Genomic DNA, 22664 nt, shown 5'->3' on the forward strand with positions numbered 1-22664 from the left:
GTGTTACCAGCAGTTCTGTTGACCTTCACCCAAATGGCAGTGAGACCACAGCTGAGGGGAAAGCTGTAGCACCACTGAGGGAGGCCTGCTGCATGGGGAGGAGGGTGGCACAAAGGCTCTCGAAGCCGAAGAGGTGACTGACACTGGTGCTACAGTCACAAACGTAAACACGGTGGAAGCAATATGACCGAGGCAGCGGTGGCTTAAGAATTTGTGACTTACAGGCAGACTTTGAAGAATGTTGGCAGCTCATTGCCAAAATGGTAGAAGAAGAGTTGGAGGGGGTTGAGAGATTGACGATTTAGGGAGAAAAAGTAGTGTCAAGGAAAGAGAAAGTTGGCTATTTGGGAATAACGACACATAGGTCGGTTCTACCCTAGGCTGCATCGTAAAGGCTCTGGTATTCTTTTCATCATGGGAAATGGCTCTTAACTACAAAGTGTGATTGGAGTGTGGAGGTTTTATAAACTGGTTTTTAACGAGTGGCCTGTTCAGTGCTTCCACTAGCTTCCTTACAGAGAAACAAAGACTATTAAAAGTTCAAACACTATTACGAAGAAATACTAGTTCAAACTATTTACAGTTTATAGCCATGTTTTCCTCTACACCTCTCCCCACCTTCCACCTCTTAGCTCGCATTGCTCGAGTTGTCCATCTCTATGACTAGAAGGATTGAAAAACTCTTCTACTTTATATCTGAATTTGAAAGAGATCCAGATATGGGCCAAAAACTGACTTCTCTCTGAAAGCTGAGATTCTTGTTCTTTGGCCACAGTCTGATGTTGCACATTAAGACATAAAAACTTTATCCTCATTTCTAATTAAATTATCAGAGGAAGGAAGCACTAGTGAATACACATCGTTTATTCAACTACCTTTTGTGGGCATCTAGATAAGCCAGAGCCAATTATTGTAAGAATTTGCAAGATTTCTCTAAACTGATTTGTTGTTTTGGATATTCCTTTATTTCTTTAAAAAGTTTTTTTTTTTTTTTTTTAATGTTTATTTGTGTGAGAGAGAGAGACAGAGCAGGGGAGGGGCAGAGAGAGAGAGAGAGAGAGAGAGAGACAGACAGAATCCAAAGCAGGCTCCAGGCTCCAGGCTCCAGGCTCCAAACTGTCAGTGCAGAGCTCAATGCGGGGCTCGAACTCACAGACCTCAAGATCGTGACCTGAGCCAAAGTTGGATACTCAATTGACTGAGCCACCCTGGTGCCCCTCCTTTATTTATTTCTAATAATTAGTAACAGATCTCTGTAAAATGAAAGCTTGTCCAGAAAGAGCAGGAAACTGAGAAGACTATCTCTGTCCTGGTGCCACACTTCCTTTTCCCTGGTCTTGGGAAACGCTCAGACCTAGTGCCCGGGAAAAGTGGTTCACTTGTGTCCTAGGAATGGTCTTTTATTAAAAAACAGAAGACTCAAGGTGCTACTCTCTGATGCTTCATAATCATCTATCACCATTTAAGATATACACAGTGAAGTTACTAATGACTTAAATTTATTTTTTATTTTTCTAAAGAAACATTTTGTCAAATATGAAATGAGAGAAATCTATTTGGTTTCAAAGATTACTCATGCTTTCCTTGCCCAGGTAAAGAGTACAAGAGTGCTGTAAAAACAATGTTAATGTTATTGGGGAGGCTAAAACACTTCTGCTATATGATACATCCAAAGCTACATCATGAAAATGATACATTAGTACAATTTTTAAGGAAGCTTTCAGAACCAAAGATCCAAAGAAATTCCCACAATAGTTATTCTTTCTATTTAATCTTTGCTGGTTTCCTTCCAAGATCTTTTAGAATGGTTTTCTTCTCTTTCCTGTTTTCTTTCATCAATATTAATTTTTTTATTTAGGCAATCCTGCTTTTTGTCACAATTACGAGATTTTTACATTTAGAAAACTATTGTTAATATTCTCCGAAGTCAATTAGATATTCCCCTGGCATAAATATAAACTATAAGATTTGCTATTTTTTACTGTCCATTTTTTTTACCAATCGACTGTGAACTTGTTTTCACACCAAGCACTGTGCCTGGCACAAGGGCAATGGTTATGAATTCTTTGGTAAATGGATGGCAGTGTTATCTGCCAGAATTCTACAAACACTCACAGGATCTGAACGATTTTAAACTCTTTCAATTGAGCAATTGCTATACAACAATACGATTTTTGCCCTTACAGCTAGAATTTTGTTGGCTTCATGATAAGTGTTTATTGATGATGCTGTCAATGACACAGTCATCAGAATAAAAAATGAAAAAGCATAGATCCCCTTGCAAGAGAAGGATGGATAATAAGCTTGTGTTTCCTCCTGAATTACATATTGTACAAACACAGAACAAATATTTATATGAACAGGTAAATAATTTCTCTTGTTTAGACAGGTTAAAAGAAGATTTCCTTCGTGGTGGAGACAGTCATTGCTTTAGGTAGAATGCATAATACCCTTGTTTACAGTCTTAAGGGAATAATTCACGTGTGTGTGTGTGTGTGTGCGCATGTGTGTGTGTGTTTTCCCTACTTGCTTTTTTATTTCATTTGCATTTCCAAACTGATTCTTCATTTCAGAAGCTCAAATTGATTCATTTGAGCAGCCTTCCAAATCTTCCACTGTGCTTATATTGTTCAGTGACATGTACTCCTTCCCCCTACCCCAACACTCATACTCCCCATCTCAGTACTAGAAGAATGCTTTATCACCTATCCATGGTGGCTATTAATAGGCTGCTGAGCTAACTTGTCATTTCTGAAGTTTATTTTTATATGAAAGAAGGATAACATTTTGTTAATTTTCTGCTTATGTAATTGCTGTGCTTAAAGAAAGAACCTTTTGTTTTTACAGTTTTCAAATTTTTTGTGAGTCTATCCATTAAACAGATTTGGAACAACAGGTAAATGGTATTGAACTGTGATTTGCGCATCTTTCATACCCTGTTGATTTTGAGATAAATCAAGATTTCATTTCCTCATTTTATGAGTAAGATAAAAATCTGATTTCCAAAAATAAGCAAACAAAACAAAAACAATTTACACACGGCATTCTTTCTGTTATACCAGTGAGCTGTTTACACCCTCATATTGTAGCTTTCCAAACAGTTCTTATATAAGATATTAGAGCAACTAGCCTACAGAAGCATGCTGGGAATTGCATGCCGTTACGGCGTAAAATAATGCAGGTCCCATGAGGCCAAGGCCCGTGCTTAGCTTTCTTTATTACCAGTGCCATCAGATAGTGTAGCACACGGTGCACGCTCAAGAAGTGTTTGAGAAAAAGAAGGCAGCCTGGAATAAACAGTTCCGTAGGAAATACATGCTAGCTTGCAGTCTTAAATTACTTTCATTTGTATTTATACATATACGTGAAGTTTCATGAGTAATAAAATCATAGTTAATTTTTTGAACAGCTCTTGTATGCTAGGCAGTGTGCTAAGGACCGTTATAATTACTCTTTCAATTTTAGGAGGTCAATTTTAGCCTGCTTAGAATATGAGGAAAATGAGGGAGGAGAGTGTATCTGGAGTCCTTTAAATGCAGAAGGGTTTTCTCCATCTGAGATAGTGTAAATGTGGCTGTGTTTGAAGTTAGGTGAGAGATAAGATACACTTCTATGTATTCTGGTTTGGGGAAACCATGACTCAATTAATCTCCACCTGATTCTGCCATGTTGACTTAGAAAAATGACTTGCTAACTTAGGTTTTTCAAAGCAGTAGAATTTAAAATGAAATTGAAATGCATATTAGCAATTAAGCAAAGGTATGCTTCTTCCTCTTTATAGAGGTGGTGGTTTAGGTTTATCATTTCAAACACCAGTGAAAATAAAAATGTAAAATATGACAGACCAAAGGCCAAAACAACCACTGTATCATCTATTAATGCAATTTCAAGGCAACTGGCACCATGGTGTCTCTTTTCCCAGATAGCAATATTACTATTTAATCCATGATTATAAATTTAAGAGTAAACATTAATAGTTGATGCCATTTGATTAAAATGAAAATCGCCCCAAATCTTTGGGGATTGTCACCCATTCCTTGTTTACAGATGCATGAAACTTGAACATTTTCCTTTTAACATTAGAATTGGCTTCGCTTATAAATCCCATCACCGACCCAGAGGGTGTTTCTGCATAGCTGTCAGGGATGGATGGATTCAAAAGAGGCAGCGGGGGGGGGGGGGGGGGGGGGGGGGGGGGGGGGCTTCCTATCAAGAACTGGTGTCAATAATTAGCTGTTTATCATGCAGAGCTGGGGATAATGAAGATGGGGAAGAGAATATTCCTGGTGGTTTTAAAATCCAAACATCACTATTTTCTTGACCACGTAAAGTGTATATTTATGTAATTCATGCATTAAGAAAAAGAAACATGAATGAAATGTTAACATTATTGAAATGTTAACATTAATGAAATGAAAACGTTATTCAGGTAGCAAAAAGACATTGATCATTGGTTATTTTGGTGACAGAACAGACTCTCCTGTGTGTCACAATACCACCTAATGTCCGTCTATTCCCTGACGTTGAGAGGCGTATTTCTCCACTAGCAGGGCTTTGGTAGAAACACAAGGCCCTGCCTGTGCGGCACCTCAAAGGGCTTTCTATTGGGTCATGTTTATCAGGGATCCATTTCCAGCCAGCATTAGGCCTATCTAGGCTTCATATTCATCAGCTGAGAAATGAGTTCAGCCATTTAGTGACAGAAACGTAGAATCAATTAATAAGCAATAGAAAACTCTAAGACGATAAAGACTTTCCCAGTATTAAGCAAATTCTATATTTAATGGCTTATGAAAATGTACTTCTATGCCATACATAAAGGAAAAAAGAAGAAAGAATCCCAGCAGAAACCCTAAGTCTTAGTGGGACTTGTACTTAGCATTTTATTAACTTGTGTTGGTGCCTTTTTTTTTTTTTTTTTTTTTTTGGTTATAAACAACAGTTCTTCCCATATTGAGAACTAAGAAGAAGGAAGGTAGATAAGGAGGTGGACCAGTTGCTGAGCCCTACTTTGAGGCCACTTTCCCTGGCAATCTTGTAAATGTCTATAAGACCTGGTGTCATGTCTTATTATTCATTCCCTTTTCAACTCCCTTCAGTTTGGTTTCTATCACCTCCTACTGCTGTCTGATTACCAATAGATACCACAATATGCTTATAAAGTAAGTGCCATTTTAATTTTATGGATGATGGGACTCAGGGAACAGCCTCAGGGAAGTTAAAGGTCTTGCTCAAGCTCACACACTTATAAGAAGTAGACTGAACTTAAAACTGAGGTTTTTCAGCACTAAAATATGTATTGCAAAATTTCATTTCAGTGTCTCCCTTTGTCTTCACTCCTTGGTTTGGCATAATGCCTTCCAGTTTCTCTCCTTAAACTATATTTTTATCTTTCTCTCTGTTGTGCATTATAAAGACCCCTTGCACACCCATGTTAGTTGGGTATCGATTTTGCAGGATCCCACTTACTGGACAGAGTGCCTGACGGCTGTGCCCTCAGTCCACCATATGTATTTAATCTTTACAAGTTTATTTTTTTTTAATTTTATAATGTTTATTTTTGAAAGAGAGAGAGAGAGAGAGAGAGAGAGAGAGAGAGAGAGGTGGGGAGGGGCAGAGAGAGAGGGAGACAGAGAATCTGAAGTAGGCTCCAGGCTCTGAGCTGTCAGCACAGAGCCCGACATGAGGCTCGAACTCACAAACCATGAGGTGATGACCTCAGCTGAAGTCAGAAGCTCAACTGACTGAGCCACCCAGGAGCCCCTGCATTTAATCTTTACAACGAGACTGGTCAAGGCCAGGGTGAGTTCTGTGGATGTTTCAGGCAGGCTAATTTGCTCCCCATCAAACAATATTCTTCACATATTTGTTCAGCATTTAATTAGATAGGACAACGAGTCTTGAATAAGGAAGAGACACACAAATGATACTCCTTCAGGTGACCAGAGCAGCACAGTCCACTTTGGGAGCTGGGTTGGGAAAGCTTTACAATTTCTTCTCTGAAAACAGTCACGGGGATGGCAGCTTTAGGTTGCATCGCCTTTGGCAAGGATGGGCTAGGAAGCTGTGGACTACTCATTATATGCTCCTTCTCAATCCAGATGGCTAATCAAAGTGTTCCTTCTAACCACACACAATCTTTCAAGAACTTTCTAGAACTATAACTCTCTCCATCATTATATTTAAGAGATGTTCTCTGACCCCTTACTGATTGGTGCTCTGTATATCTGACCCAGATGACCTGACTTGAAACTCTCATAACAGCATTATTATTTCCATTTAATGGAAGTATACTAGCACTCAAACCCCATGGAGTTCAAACTCCATGCTCTTTTCCAAGTAATGTATTATCTTTCCTCTGAACTTCAATTTTCTCACTTCAGAGTTTATACTTGCCACTTGACCTGCCCAGAACATGGTTTTACTTTTTTCTATGCCTGTTCCATCAGCCTTGGCTACTCTTGACTTTTTTTTTTTAAATGAGGTATTTATTGACCTACAGTATTAGTTTCAGGTGTATAACACAGATTAGACCATTCTATGTATGATGCAGCGCTCACCATGTAAGTGTAGCTGCATCTGTCAACATTCGACACTATTACAATATTATTGGCTATATTCCCTATGCTGTATTTTTCTACTTCCTGATGGTCTTTCCCACTTTGGCTTTTAGGATTGAAGTTTAAGCTAGTTTTGTCTCCTTATACTGCTGCTCTTCGGTCTTATAGTTCCTGGTCCTATACTGTGAAAGGGTTCCATCTTTATCTACTCTTGTGACAGGAGTTACTTTGGGATTAAATGTTAACCAGTCTCACTCCTTCCACTCTTTCTACCCCTTCTCTCCAATATGTTCTCACCGCCTCTGTTTTCCCTCCTGGCAATGGTCTCCCAGAAATTTATTTATGTCACTAAACTTTATTCTACATTTTGAATTACTAGTGGACATTTCCACTTAAAAACCCTGCCAAGACATCATTGATCTTTTCTTAAATTGGCCCCTGCCCTTTCCCAAGTTTAAGCTGGATTCCTCTCCATCCATTTTGCCACTCCCAGGATAGACCAAGTTTTAGCGATTATTGCTTCCCATGGCTTAATTTCTGTCATGGCTGCTTAATTTCTGTTATTGCAGCTTCCACAAAACTCATCTCTCACCTCTTAAGGGCAAGACTCGTGGGAGAGGTTCTAACTGATCTCTCTGCCTCCATTCCCTCCTTCTACCAGCATGTTTTCGATGTTCCTGTAGGATTAGCCTTCTGAAAATCTAATTTGTGTCTATCACTGCTCTGTTTACAAAACCCCAATATTTTCCTCTGTGGGAGACTAAGATCCTACTCCTTAGTACTTCTAGGCAGACCAAGAATCACTTCACCTTATTTTGTTCTCAGGAATGCTTTGTGCCACTTTGCTCAGTGATCCCCAGTAGACTTGCTCTCAGTGTCTCCCATCTGACCAGGATGCCTCTTTGCCTCTGTAATCACTGTCATTTTCAAGACCAATATACAATAGTGTTTCTTCCATAGATCCTTCTCAGACAGCACCCCTCTCCCAAGGAAAAGACTTTGTGGTCTTCTCTGGACAATCCCAACTGCAACCAGATCTTTCTTTGTAGCCGGTGAATTCAACCACAGCTCGGTCATTTCCTGCTGCTTGTAGGTCATTGCCTGTCACAGTGGCAGGCAGAATTGATCCGGGAAGTATCTCCATCTATCAGTAAGACAGCCAGAATGACTCGATCATTCGTGCCCAGTCACGATCCAGTCACTTTGATAGGAAGACAGCCCCTGCCACAATGTCGTCCTCTTGCTTCATTTGCACCCAGCTCTAGTTTTGAAGTGGGGGAGGGGTGGGGAAGGCAAATTGTAACCATCGCTATTCCACTTCATACTTTATGTTTTAAACTGTCACATACATTTTTGGGCATAATTATAAGTCAGTAAATTTTATTGGCATGAAGAGATAACTTTACAGTTTTAAAAAGATGAATTTATTTTTGGTTGCTGAATCAAATGCAATTTAAAGTTTCAGGATGTTTACATTTTATTAGTAACAAATTGATAGCACATGGGTTTCTTTCTGTTTCTTACAAAGTCAGCAGACCCACTTTCACTCTATTTTGTTCTATTATCAGAGGAGTTTTTTGATACGTGTATAAGCAAATATTTTCTTATAGTGCAGCAGAACTGAGATGCTAAAATGTTTTAACAAATCAGGTTTTCCAGTTAATTTGGGTTTATTCAAACCCAAGATACTGAATGTCTTTGATTACTCAGGGGTATTTCTAGATATGAGACATCCTAAGATTGTATTTCAGCACATTCATCTGCATATCATGAAGTTTTCATAAGTACAAACTTTTTCTTGAGTTTCACAGGACTGATCTCAATTTAAACCAGCACGCTTACTTATCACCAGTTTGCTTTATAAATTTTTTAAGTAAAAAAACAATAAGTGAATAGCTAATATTTACTGAATACCTAACTCATTGTATGTAGAGATGCCATATTTAGGGAGTAAAAGTGCAAGACTGACAGTTACATTTAAATTTCAGATAGTAATGGATAGTTCTTTAGTATACATAGGTCTCAACAATATTTGAGGCATGTGTATACTAACAATTATTCATTGTTTATGAAACAATGAAATTCAAATGTAATTGGATGTTTTGCGTTTTATGTGGCAACCCTAATTATATGACTTATGCTATTTTTTTTTTACAAGTTGGTGTAATTAACACCATTTCACAGACAGTACAGGCTACCATTATGAGACTTTAAAGAACTTACCGAAAGATCATAAGCTAGTATGTGAAAGAAGGGTTTGTACCCAGGTCTGCTGAACTTCAGAGCTGAAGCTCTCATTCCTTTCCTTTACATTAAGTTCCTAGAATTGGAATTTGGGGGTGAAAAGTTACAGAGATTTTAAAGGCTTTTGATTATTACCAATTTGCCTTCTAGAATGTGAACAGATTTATACTTTTACCAATATCTATTTCCCTGAACCTGTACCAACACTGGCATGATTTTCAAAAATCTTTGCTAGTTTAATAAAGCATAGACTAACCTTTATTGATTGTTCACTTGATTTTGGTGAAATTGTTCATTTACAAGACTATTAGTATTCTGTTTGTGAGGTTCTTATTCTTTAAAGTTGAAAATTTGAAAGCCAGCAGGTATAATGTTTCTGCAGCTTGAGTCTCAGACTTGAGTGTGCATCAGAGTCACCTGAGGGCTTGGGAAAGCACAGATTTCTCCTTCCCACTTTGAGAATTTCTGATTCAGCAAGTCTTGGGTGAGGCCAGAGAATTCTCGTTTCTAACAAGTTTCCAGGTGATGTTGATGCTGTCGTTCTGGGAACCATACTTAGAGCACCACAGGCTTGTTGGACGGGCCAAGGCTCATAGTACAAAGAATAGCTACATATGCCATTCATTGGGTAGCATTACACTTGCTACCGATCGCAAAGTTAGAACCCCATGCAGGACAAGAGAACCGCTGTAATCAAAATCTGAGTATCAAGCTTGATAGAGGACAGGTCCTTATGGTTAGTTGTAAATAATGCAGTAAAACAGTTTTTCAGCTAATTTGTCAAAGATAAATAATAAAAGCATCAGCTCTTTAGGCTATGGATAGAACTTTAGTATTTGTCTCCACTGTACAAAACCAAATTCTGAGTCTATGAAGAACAATGGCACACCTTTCCCCAAGTGGTTCAGAGAAGCCATCACCAAATACATATATATTTGGTGTGCTTTTAGTTGAGCACAGCCTTCAGGTAAGTACTGTTCAGGAAGTAATTACAGATCTTCCTCAGCTTATGTTGGGGTTATGTCCTGATAAACCCATTGTTAAGTTGAAAAGTTGACCAGAAGTCAAAAGTGCATTTAATACATCTCATCTACCAAACATCATAGCTTAGCCTACCTTAAATCTGCTCAGAACACTCCCATTAGTGGGCAAAATCGTCCAACACAAAGCCTATTTTATAATAAAGCATTAAAAATCTCGTGTAACGTATCGAATATGGTACTGAAGTTCAAAAACAAAACCAGAATGGTTGCAGCTGTATTGGTTGTTGACGCTTCTGATCTTCTCTGCCAATGCCCAGTATCAGGAGAGAGGACGGTACTACATATCACTAGCCTGGGAAAAGATCAAAATTAAAGCATGGCTTCCACTGAATTCCTGTCACTTTCACACCATTGTAAAGTCAAAACATCCTAAGTTCTTGACCTTCAGTCCTTGATGCTAGGAAAATGTACCTTTCTAAGCTCTGTGGACAGGGACCATGACTATCTTGGTCATTGTTGCATTATCCGCATTTAGCACAGTGCTGACAGGGTATCAGAGGTCATTGAAGGTATGATGAGTGACTATGGGAAAGAGTTCTAAGTTCCCTCAAGCTTTGGCTCAAGATCATTTCAGGTTTTACTTATTTTGTAAGGGGTCTGTGAAAGGGGGAAATAAAGAGGTAAGTTGCCAAAAATAAGGAATGTAACTAGTTCTGGGGTGATATCCTTTAACAGAGTGAAGGGAAGACTTGATATCTTTGTAGAATAAGATAAAGTAAGTGAAAATATCATAATGCCTGACCTGAGAATGGGGGCCTCAGAAGAAACTTCTTCCTCTTAGGCAGAGCAGGATGAGTTTTAGAAGAGGCAGGAATATGTTAAAGGTTTTGCTCTGTATTTTGGGTCAGAATAGCAGGGATTTTGTTCATTGGTAGTAATGACAGAGAGACTCCTATAAATAGGACTTTTCTCAGGTACTGAGCCTTATACCTTGGAGGGGCGAAATGGCTCAAGGGATAACTTCGGGAGAGAAACCTGGCCAGTATCATCTGAAGTGAGGAGTGCTTTGTTACTGCTCAGCACCCTATATGTGCTACTGACCTCTGGCTGATTAAAACCCAGCAAGAGGTTTACTTACCTCAGGACCCTACTATGAGGCTTGTATGCCTCTGATAATTTTGCATGTAATAGAAAAAGTTCCTTTTAATCAGTCAGAAAAAAAAATTATAGCATCCTTATCCCCTTCGTTCTTGTTCATTTGACGTCTGTGTCTTGGCCTTAAAGACCTCCATTCCCCAGTGACTTCCCATGGCTGACCAGTTCCTTGACATGGAACATTGTCCCTTGATGACTTATTGACTTGGTTCCTTTGGCATCCATGTTTTGTTATAGCTCAAGTTAGGCTGCGTGCCTTGCTATTCACTCTCTATTCACTGGGCATACAATAACTTTTTTTGGAATCGTGACTACACACACTGCTTTTTTTGTTTTGCTTTTTGCTTTTTTGTTTTTTTTTGTTTTTTTTTGTTTTTTTACCTCTGTCAGTCTTCCACCTTCACATTTACCTACCTCTTCCCATCACTTATTTTTTAACTTGGAGTTTCCCTTACCTGCCGTCTCTTGACTTTGCCACCTTCACCCTTCTGTTAAATGGAGCACTCTCCCTTGTGTTCCCCTAGTGCTCACTTTTACCATAATATTAATTGTATGGTATCATTGCATTATACATACTTGTTTTCTAGTTTACTTCTACCATTAGCCCTGGAAGATTTATGAAGTCAAGGACAGAGTTTCAGTCATCATTATTCATTGGATTCCAGACACTCAGTAAGCATTATAGATGTTCACGGCATCACAGTTGAATGAATACACAAATGAATGAAGGCAGCAGAGCCAAGAAGCCATATGTGTTTGAAGAAGTGGTTTGAGAGGGGGAAAAATAGTCATGAGCGAAATTGGCACAGTGGACAGGACCAGAATATAATCTTCTACTGATCTGTCTTTCAAAACTCTGCTGTTTTCTTACCTTTAAATAGAAACTGCATTCTTCGTTGCAAAAAACAAAACCTATCCCATTTAAGGTGAAAGGGATCTTATAAAGGATATTAGGAGGCATCCATGTTTTCCAAGAGGAAAAAGAGTTAAACTTAGGCGGTCAGCCAGGAACTATGCTCGTATTACACATTAGGCTGTCCCACAGGAAACTCTGCTGCCATTGACCCCAGGCACAGGTGACTTACATCAGGGCCTCTGAGCATGAGAGTCCCTGCTTAGACCTCTACCGTAGCTGCCTCTGGGAACTGAACACCCTTCTGCCCTTTGCCCCTTCGCACAATTCTGCCCTCTTTACATCATTTCCTCCCTAAGAAGTCTCAGGAGCATGTTTCTGACTATCCCTCCTACAGAACCTGCATATCTGTGTCCCAGCTATAAGGGAGATTGGCAAAAGTCTTCCAGGAGGGAATCAGGACTCACGGGTAGAAAGTTACAAAACCTAGAAGATGTGAATAAGACAAATGTCCACTATACTACCTTGACATGCATGGGAGCTGGAGGTTACATTAAGTAGCTTTTTGTAATCCTTTGCTTGTAGGGCTCTGTGGCATCCATTAGTTTTTACAGCTGGCCTTCATAGAGCCTGTTTTTGAGTTTTGAATAGACAGTTTTTTTACACAGATTATTGCATCTTTTTTTATGGCTCCTAACATCTCAGTGCTGATGTTCTCTCCTCTATTGCTCTTTGGAAGACATACCAGTAAGTATTTTGCTCTCATTCTGTGATCTCTTAGAATGCCCTGATAACCCCCAATTTTTTTTTTATTCAGTTTGAACAGTGTTATTGACATTTTAAAAGTGAACAAGTTGACACTGAAATTACATAAATGATGGCAAATAGCAGAAGTTCACATTTGGTCATATCCCAAGCACTTGATGGCTATGTCTGAACCTAGGATCTTAAGGGAATATAAAGGCCAAAATTAAGGGCTGACATAGGTAAAGAAGGATTGGGTGGTAATTTTAGCCTTTAGAGCCTCTCAAGGAGTTCTAAGGATGCCCACTTAAAAGGTGAAATTAGAAAATAAAGAAGAAAGTTCCACTAGGTTTGATTTTTTTTCTTTTTTTTTTTTTTTTTTTTTTTTTTTTTTTTTTTTTTTTTTTTTTTACTTCGCTTTCTCCAAGCAGTTTTGTGTGTTTCACTTGGAGTTAGTTGCATCTCATGATAGCTGTTGAAGTCGGTGGAGCTGGGTTACTCCTCAGCATGCTCACCAATAAACATTTGCTTTAAACAAACACACCATCCTCCAAATTACCTTCTTTCTCCCTATGCAGTCAATATTCTGGTAAGATCATAAATCTGAAGAGAAATTATTCAGCCAAACTCTTCTGTTTTATTAGCTAAAGAGAATAAAGGGTAAGATGGTGTGTGGGGGAGGCGAGGAGGCATTCTCAAATCTCTCAGCAGAACCAGATTTTCCAATGCATTGTCTGCAACACCACTTTTTCCCTTACAAATTGACATCCATTGTCTCTACTTTATTGTTGCCTACTTACTGCTCTCGATAGTGCTCTCAGGTCACAAGAATGTCAAGTACTGTGGCATTTTCTTAGGACTCAGGCCACTTTACCTGTGAACTACATTCCTGTTTTGCCTTTTACCCAAGATTGTATGGCATTTGCCTTGCCTTTATTTCCAATTCTGTACTTGACTCTGCCTCCTTCTTTTGTTTCAAAAAGTGGGTATTTCCAGAGTTCTACCCCTGGTTCTTTCCCCAGCATTCTGTGCACATTGACAATCAGATATTGAACCGTCTCCAAGTCTTCAATAACCACATCTACTTAGATGATTTCCCAAATTGATGCCATACCATTACTATCTGAATATGGTTGTTCAAGATTTAGGAGATTTGTCCAAGCTGGGTGGTTATTTCCCAGATCTAACCATTATTAGCTGGGCAAGCTATTCAGCCTCTTTGGGCCTCAATATCTCCCCTAGAATATGAATATTGAAAAAGTACACCTACCTTATAAGTTGTATGAAGATTCACAGTACCTAATAAAATTGTTAATGCGTAGACAAGTGGTTAACATAGTTAAGTGCCATATACATGTTTGCTGAATCAAATGAAACATTGATGCGGAAGTCATAAACATATAGGTGATAAAGAGGTAGACATGGAAGGAAAACAGACCAGGAGAACCTCAGAAACAAATGTGTAAGGTCAAGGAGTAGAAGGGGAGACCACATAGTGAAATGTCCTACACTGTACCCTATGGTAATGGATATTCTCATGCTTTCCACCCTCCTGACAGCTTAGTTCATTCTGCTCCCTCTGACTGGATTATCACTCACCATCACGTGCACTTCTTTGACATAATACAAATCTTGCTCGTTCTTCAGAGGTCATTCCAACTTGTTTCCTCACTAAAGGACTTTGTGCTGAGGTCACCATCCCTGTTTTTAGAACCATCTTCATAGTGAAGCCTATTGCTATCTGAGTATCTTCTTAAGTTATACGGAAAATTTCTTTGGGTATAAAGTTCATATCCTACATAAGTTTGTCTTCCTTGGGTCCCCTGATGTCCTATCTTCCCTATGGTTGGCATTTAGTTTTCAAATAACCATCAAACAAATGAGTCACATTATGAATTGCTATAAATTATGGAGGATGGAGTGGGTGAATGGTGAAAATGAGCAAGTCAGGCCACTGTCTTCCTCCCCACAGTCAGTAGGTGATATAACACAGCTGAAATAATTTAGCTTTGCGCAGTGGCAGTATCGTAGCCAATGAGGTTTATCCGAGGCGCGATTATTGCTAATTGAAATAATTTAACACGGGTGACTATGCCAGCCAATATTTCCATGTTTTCCTGACAACTATTACTTAGTTCTTATAAAGAAATCTTAGAGTTGATGCCTTAGAATTTTTCTGAACCAGTCCTCTCCTTTTTCTGAGGAGGAAGCTGGGTGTGGAGAAATCAAAAGCCTATGTGACGTCCCCCTGGGGAGTTATTGACAGGCAGCGGGAGTCATAGAGAGTGGGCATCTCAGGTTGCTTCAGCTGCTTCATAGTGTTTAAAAATCTCTGAGCCTATTTGTTTTTACTTATGGTAGTTGTCTATTATCTGTGGAATTAGCTGAATATCTGTGTAGTCTTGTAAGCAACTGAATGGGTGTTCAAAGTAACTATCATGGATTGTTCCAGTAGTAGGATTCAGCAGCGGTGATGTTGTCTACATGAAGCTCACCTAAAGTGACATTACTGATGCTAACTGACTGTGTGGGAGATGGTTGGTCCAGGGTGGGGATCTAGATCTCCTGTTTCTTCATCTGGGGGTGTTTATTATACTGTTACTGGTGACTTGGTGCATCTCCTAGACTAATGATTAGGCTACTTGATGTAAACCCCCAAATTTCAGTGGCTTTATAAAATAGCACTATTATTTCTTGCCTCTGTCCCAATCCAATGCAAGGCAAGGAGGAGGAGCTCTAATCAATTCAGTCCTCTGTGGACCCAGGTACTTACCAACTTGTCCTCTTGATCCAGCTACAGGAAAGTTGAGGGTCACGCCAGAGGATCTGTGGGAGCAAAGTGGCCAATTGGAGGATCTTCCTCCAGTCAGATTTTACCCCCATAGCCAGAATTGTCCAGAAACGTATCACAGCTGGGTGCACAGGAGGGAAATGGAAGTTGGTGAATAAACAAGCTGTTTCTCTTACAAATACTATTTTTTAAAACTTCCAAAGTGCAATGCCTGTAAATGATCCTGTTTGATCTTAGTCTGGGGGAGATTGCAGGTCAGGGGAATTGTATTTGCCTATATAAGGCTTTCTCCCGTGCTGTTAGCATACGTTCTTGAAACAGTTGCTAAAACAAGCTGTACCACAAATGATATCATAAAAACTTTGAGCTACCTAGCTTTAATTTTTCAGTTTTTAATCAGGGATACCACATTTCTTTCAGGAGGTCCTATTAGTAGGATGATTCAACTAATGTTCTGCACTTTTTGTGTGTTAACACAAATGCGAAACTAAAAATGTGTCATTTGCCCATTTTTCATCGCATTCAGTGATTTTAGTTCTAATTAACTACATTAATTTATTTGGTTTAAAATTTTTAAATGCCAAACATTAAAAAGTAAAAGTTGGCATGCCTGAAAATGTCTTGAACAATTAGGTTGGTTCTTAAAACCACTATGTCTGTTAGATGAATGTAAGTGTTTCATATGACTTGGAAAACATAGAGAAAATAGAACATTGCTTAAATACCCTGAGCATCACAAGAGTATATCAGGACCACTATTTAAAAAAAACCAAAAAACAAAAAAACAAAAAAACACCACTACATCCCATACCCGGACAAGAATTCAAAGTGTTTCATCATATCATTGGATATATACACTAGAAATTCACAATTCCCACCTTAACTCTTTATGGAATTAATGTTTTAAAAATTTGGTAAGTAATGCAGGAAATCACAAATGCTGCTTTTTAGGAAATGAGTTGATTTAAAACGACAAAGTGACTTTGGAAGCAGAATACGGAATAATTTAGAGCTTATTAAAAGGATACTACATTATTTAAAGAATATAAAAATGTACAGAATTTTTAGAGAGAAATATAATGAAGATATGTACAGTTAACATATAAATTTTACTTTTACTAGTAGTCCTGTAAAAGTGATTTTCATTAAAACTCCATGTAGTTAGCATTTTTCTTTTTAGAATACCAAAGAAAATTAGAAAATAGGATAGTTGTACTTAGGTTTTGTATTAAAGTAACACTAAGATGTTCTTAAAATTTTAAAAGAAATTAAAATGATGCTTACAAAATACCCTAAAATCAAATTTAGCGTTACAAAAAGATATTGGGTCATGGAGAACAAAATGCCTTATTGGGCTTAGTTACTTCAGTAACAACATTCTATTTGGATTCTAAAAAGATGTTAATTCCCCTTAGTGAACAAAAGTTCTTTTGAATATGATATTACTTCTATTTTTATGCTGTTAGAAGCCAAAATATTTTTTTTTATTCTTTATTACAAGCACTATTCAGAAAGTTAAGAGCATGAGCTCAGTGTTTGAGTATCTTTCAACCAACAGAGCACTATCATTATCCACCTCCTGAGGTATTTCTTTTTCTCACTGAAACCCTCTGCCAACCAAGGAAGGCCCATTAATCTACTTCACAGACCCAACAATGTTATTCTTTTTGAATCAATGAGGCAGAGCTACATTACATGTGTTAGTAGTTATATATGGATTTAGGCTAAGTAGCCTATTTATCTGTGTTCTCATTCAGCCATTTTGTGTTATGGCATTTAAAAAAAAAGAGTAAAAAAACAAATTCAGGTACTGTATAAAAATACAAATAATTAAAAGTAACTTATGTGGGGTGCCTGGGTGGCTCAGTCCATTAAGCATCCGACTCTTGATTTTGGTTCAGGTCATGATCTCAGGCCATGAGATCAAGCTCCATGTAGGGCTTCATGCTGGGCACGGAGACTGCTTAAGATTCTCTCTCCCTCTGCCATTCCTCAACTCACACAAGCTCATACTCTCTCTCTCTCAAAAAAAAAAAAAAAAAAAAAAAAAAAGAAATGCAACAAACAGTCTATTCAACAACCTCCCATAGCTGAAAGAGTTATTTTTTTAAATATTTACAGCTCTCATATTGCTTCTATAACTATAAATAATCAACATTTGATCTTATATTCTCTTTTAAGGAAGGTGAAGATATAGCTTACCAATAATTACCCCATCCATCTCTCTACTTCTTTTCTAAATATAAACTTTTAGATCCTTGTCATCAGTCTGTTGGTTTACTAAGCATACTTAATATGCATAAACTTGAACTTCTTGTCTCAGAAAGCCTAGGCTATTTCTCTCCTATAGTATAGATGAGGATATTAAGTACTTGCATTCTTTCTCCCACCTTTCATCAATGATCAGCATCTATCAGCCATAACTTGACACACTATTAAATCAACACCTTTTAGATTCTTTTCTGTTCCTTTTAGATTATAGAGTTGAAAACTATTAATTATTTACCTTATGATAATGGAAACACTGCTCCCATGGAAGCAAGTTGGTATGCCATGATGAGATATTCTTACTCTGTTTGTCTAATATCATAAGCCCTGTGAACTCTATGGAGATGATATCAAAGATCAAGTTCCAACGGATTGTCTTTTCTCACTTTCCATTAATTGATCAAAACTGTGCCACAGAGTTTAGCTTGGTTAACATTGGGTAAAGTTAAATTCTCATTTATTTCATTTTATTTGTTTTTGTTAAATTATAGATTTCCACATTGGAAAATGGTTGAGAAGAGTTCCTTGTACCTTCCCTTGAGGATAATTTTGCCCCTATCTTACTGATTTCCTGTTGTTTCTTTCTAGACTAGCTGTGTAGGCATCTTTTGGAGATTGTTGTTTTTTGTGTGTGTGTTTTTTTTTTGTTGTTGTTTTTTTTTTACCACATTCTTACATCCCATGTCTGTTTCCATTCTCAAAAGGTGTATGAGAAGTAAGCTCACATTTTTATATATTGAAATTTTTTTTATTGTGACCTTATAGTTGATAGTTTGTATTAATAGTAGAATTGAAGTTTAGGATTTTCTCCCAGAACTTTTACAGCATGAAGTGTTGCTTATTTCAAATTAGATACCAGTTTTATTCACATGTATGTGCTTTGGTTTTGCCATAGAAGAAATGTTTCAATCTTTTGTCTCCTGTTTTCTGAAGCTGTATAAGATTACGTGTAGAACGGGTTCGTTTTACATTCTTCAGGCCTTTCAATGTAAAGATGTGTGTCTTTACCTCTGGCAAGTATTTTTCTACTTCTTGAATTTTGCAATCTTTTTTCTTCTATTTTCTCTATTCTGTCTCTGAAATATCTCTTAATCGGGTAGTGGACCCCTGATTGATCCTCTGCCTCTTTATTTTAATTTACAACAGGTTTTTCTGATTCCCTGATGGCTTCCATTTTGGGGTACCATCTTTATGGTCCTGAGGAAAATTAGTTGTTTCTTTAGTTTTCTTCTATTCCCAGCGTTATGTATGTTTGCGTCTTCAGGGTTCAGGGAGTTTGGTTTGTTTTTGTTGTTGGTTTGCTGTTTTGTCTTGATCATGCACTTTTGTGTTGGTATTTTTTATATGGCTGGTTTCTACTGATATTTTATAATGACAGGATAGGATTAATTTGGGGGCAGCTTGTGTTTTTCCTCTTCTATTGTGTAAGTTTGCTGACATAATAAGCCTCCCTGTGGACCAAGAGAATGATTAGTGCTCTGTGAGGAGCTGTGGTGGTCAAATTTGAGGCTTCACTTAGGGATAAGTAGGTAATAGGCACCCAACGGGTTGCCTATTTTTTTCTGACTGAAATTGAATATGGGGATTATCGCCTATTTGCTTTCTGTTGGTCACTTTTTTTTGTTGTTTAAAGTTTTTATTATTTACTTATTTATTTATTTTACATTTATTTATTTTTGAGAGACAGAGACAGAGCATGAGTGGGGAAGGGGCAGAGAGAGAGGGAGACACAGTATCAGAAGCAGGCTCCAGGCTCGGAGCTGTCAGCACAGAACCCGACGTGGGGCTGGAACCCACAAACCGTGAGATCATGACCTGAGCTGAAGTTGGATGTTCAACTGACTGAGCCACTCAGGTTCCCCTGCAGTTTTTATTTGTTATTTGAGAGAGAGCAAACACGAGTGAGGGGGGGCAGAGAGGCAGAGAGAAAATCCTAAGTAGGTTCTGCCCTGTCAGCACAGAGCCCCAACATGGGCATCCATCTCATGAACCCAACTTGGGAGAACAAGACCTGGCCTGAAATCAAGAGTCCAAAGCCCAGCTCACTGAGCTACCCAGGTGCCCCCTGTTGGCCACTTCTAAACTTGGATTTACACTACAGAGTACATAGGGAAACTTCCAGCGTTTTGCACACTCTTTATTCCTGAAGAAAATTCTTATATTTTATTAATTCTTCCATGAATTGAGTCAGAGTAGTGTAGAAGAACCCCACTACCACCACTAAACAAACAACAACAAAACAAGAAAAAAACTCTGCTGTTCTCTTCTAATAGTTTAATCAAACCACTTCTAATGTGGAGGTAAAGGATGCAAATTTTCCTCACTCTCAGTTCATTTGTTCTTGGTGAAGACCTATCTGTACTTAACTCTAGGAGTAAAGTATGTAACCCAGAACTGAGGGAATTAGTTCATCTCATTTCCCTGCTGCATGATTCTTTCTAGAGTAAGCAAGTACTTATCCATATGGAAATATTTTTTAATTACTTATTATATGAAAAACTCAATTCCAGATGGATTAAACTATTAAGTACAAAAAAAAAGCAAAATCTAAAGACTATTAATCAGGAGGAAAATCATTTTATGATCTCACTTACAATAGAATTTTTAAAAAATACACTCCAAATCACAAACCATAAAAGAAAATATTGTAGTGTTCAATGACAGTACAATACAAATCTGTAGTTTTGACAAGCTATAAATTGCAAGAAGAAATTGTCAAGGCAATTTCTGTTATTCAGCTAAAGATTTTGATAGATACTGTATAAAGAATTTCTATCAATTAGTAGGAACAAAAGGCAAGAAGTCCTGAACAAAAACTCTTGAAAATTTACCAAAGGAGATAGGTATAAGAATGTTTGTTTCACTTGTGTTTTAGTTGTAAAAAACAAAACAAAACAAAAAAACTGGAAGTGACATAAATGTCAATCAGAATTAGAATGTTATACAGCTGTTAATATAAATCAACTAGTGCTACTCATACTTATATGGATAAACCTCACAAATATCTTGCGCAAAAAGCCAAATGCAGAAGAATATATTTTCGAAGAACTTTTTAAAACATTCGAGGCATGCTTAAAGTTGTGTGTGTGTATTTCTTTTTTTGCTTTATGGATTAAGTATAGAAGCATAAACACCAAACAAGAAAGAGGCCGGTAAGGGGAAGGGAACAGTGTATAGGCAGCGTCTTCTTCAAGTATGTCTGAAATACTTAGGCTAGGTTTTTATTTTCATGCCTCATGTGTTTTAATTAATTAAAAAAAAAAGAATCTGATCTGGATGACCTCATTTGAGCTTCTGCATCCAAATGAACCGTGGATCATCCCTTGTTCTTTGGACAGATAAAGCATTTTTACTTTGTCGGTTGAAAGAGAAGGCGTGCCAACATACACAGGCAGATACTGCTATTAATGTTGCTCACCAGTTGGAAACTCGACATTAAAATTTGCGCTTGGGAAATGTACAATATCTGGGACTTCATATCTTGTCGCTCACACACACGCAAAAGTAGAAATTGATACATTTGTGTGTGTGTGTTGGAAATTTGTCACTTGCTTATTTTTTGTGACCCTTCCTCTGATGGAAGCGTTGCAGCTCCCTTTGAGCTCAATGAGTTGTCAGTGTCCAAAAAGATTCTTCCCAACTAGATTACACATTATGTTCCCAAAGTATAAATCCCTGATATTTTTTCTTTCTTTAAACTTGCATCCCTACATTGTTCAAATAAAATCATTCTAATAATTTTAAAAGTATTTGACAAGCATTTCAGATTATACATGATTCTCCTTATATTAATCTCATTTTTTTAATGGTCAGTGACAACCTTGACTAAGAGAAATTTTAACACAGCACTACATCATAACCACTAATTTGCCAAATGTTTCTATGAATAGCTTATTGATGTTCTCAGATCCTACCCCGATTCCCTGAATTCTAATCTTTACGGGGGATAGCCTGGAAATAGGTACTTTAGAAAATCTCCCTAGCTGTTTCTAAATATTAGCCAAATTTGATAGGAAAAAAAAAAAAGGCTACATGATTTGCATCACCACTCATATTCAGACTTTTGGTTATTACTTTATATTTCATGTTTACTTGAGTATTGATTTTTATGTTGATTATCTGATTTATTTATATTGCTTGATTGCAAGGTATGTCATTTTGTACATTGATTTGCTTTACTGTGCCAAGTGAGTAGAAGGTGGATTTAGGTTTGTGAGCAGTCATAAACTACAACTCGTCAGGACTCAGTATCTATATCTATAGTTATGAGCAATGTGTTCTTTTAGAACCCACAACCAGTGACTAACATTTACTATTTTTATTTCCCTAGTAAAATACTTTATTATTTAAGAAACTGAAGGAGGGTCTACATAAGTGCAGCTGAACCAGATGGAGCTCAGATATTTAGACCTTAGAACATAAGAAATTATCATAGTTCCTCAGAACAGAGGTGCATTCTGATTTCCTATCTCCGACAGGGGCAGCAAGAAGATTGGGGGCATCAGTTGGTGGTAGTTCCTCATGAAATGAACCTCGAAAGTGACAGGACAGATCCTGAACCCTCCTCTTTCTTACATACTGGTCATGGACTAATTGTATCCATGTATTTACCAAATCCCACTTAATTTGTTTCTATTTCTTAGCTCTTCTGCTCTGCACTGTTAATGAATTCTGTATTTTTATTACCTACTCTGTATAATAATAGGGCTTGATTTTTGCCCTAATTTGTTTTCTATAGCTTCAAGGACCGTTCCCTCATGTAAACATCCTGGATAATTGTGCACGTTTGTGTCCACTTTAGTCACGCTGTAATGATCTTATAGATACCAATACAGCCTTTTCAGACATTTTCTGTAGAGAAGAAAATTGTTTAGGGATGGAAGCTACTGCATCTCTTTGGCTATTTTAATTTTCTCTTCTGTGGATCTTTCTAAGTCATGTATTTCTTCATTAACACACTCAACTAATAGGTACACTGAGTCTTTTGTGTAAGGCTTATTCTTTGGGTTTTATGATGATCACTATTAATGCGTTTATGAGCATTTTATATTTATATGTTCCATGTA

At 37.6% G+C, this 22664-nt stretch overlaps 1 pseudogene; it reads left to right on the forward strand.

The window, feature by feature from the left end:
* The first annotated feature begins 14544 nt into the window (after positions 1-14544).
* LOC122231978 lies at positions 14545-14663 on the forward strand (annotated as a pseudogene).
* The last annotated feature ends 8001 nt before the right edge of the window (positions 14664-22664 follow it).

Source organism: Panthera tigris, chromosome A1 (genome assembly GCF_018350195.1).
Source record: "Panthera tigris isolate Pti1 chromosome A1, P.tigris_Pti1_mat1.1, whole genome shotgun sequence".
Classification (NCBI taxonomy): Eukaryota; Metazoa; Chordata; class Mammalia; order Carnivora; family Felidae; genus Panthera; species Panthera tigris.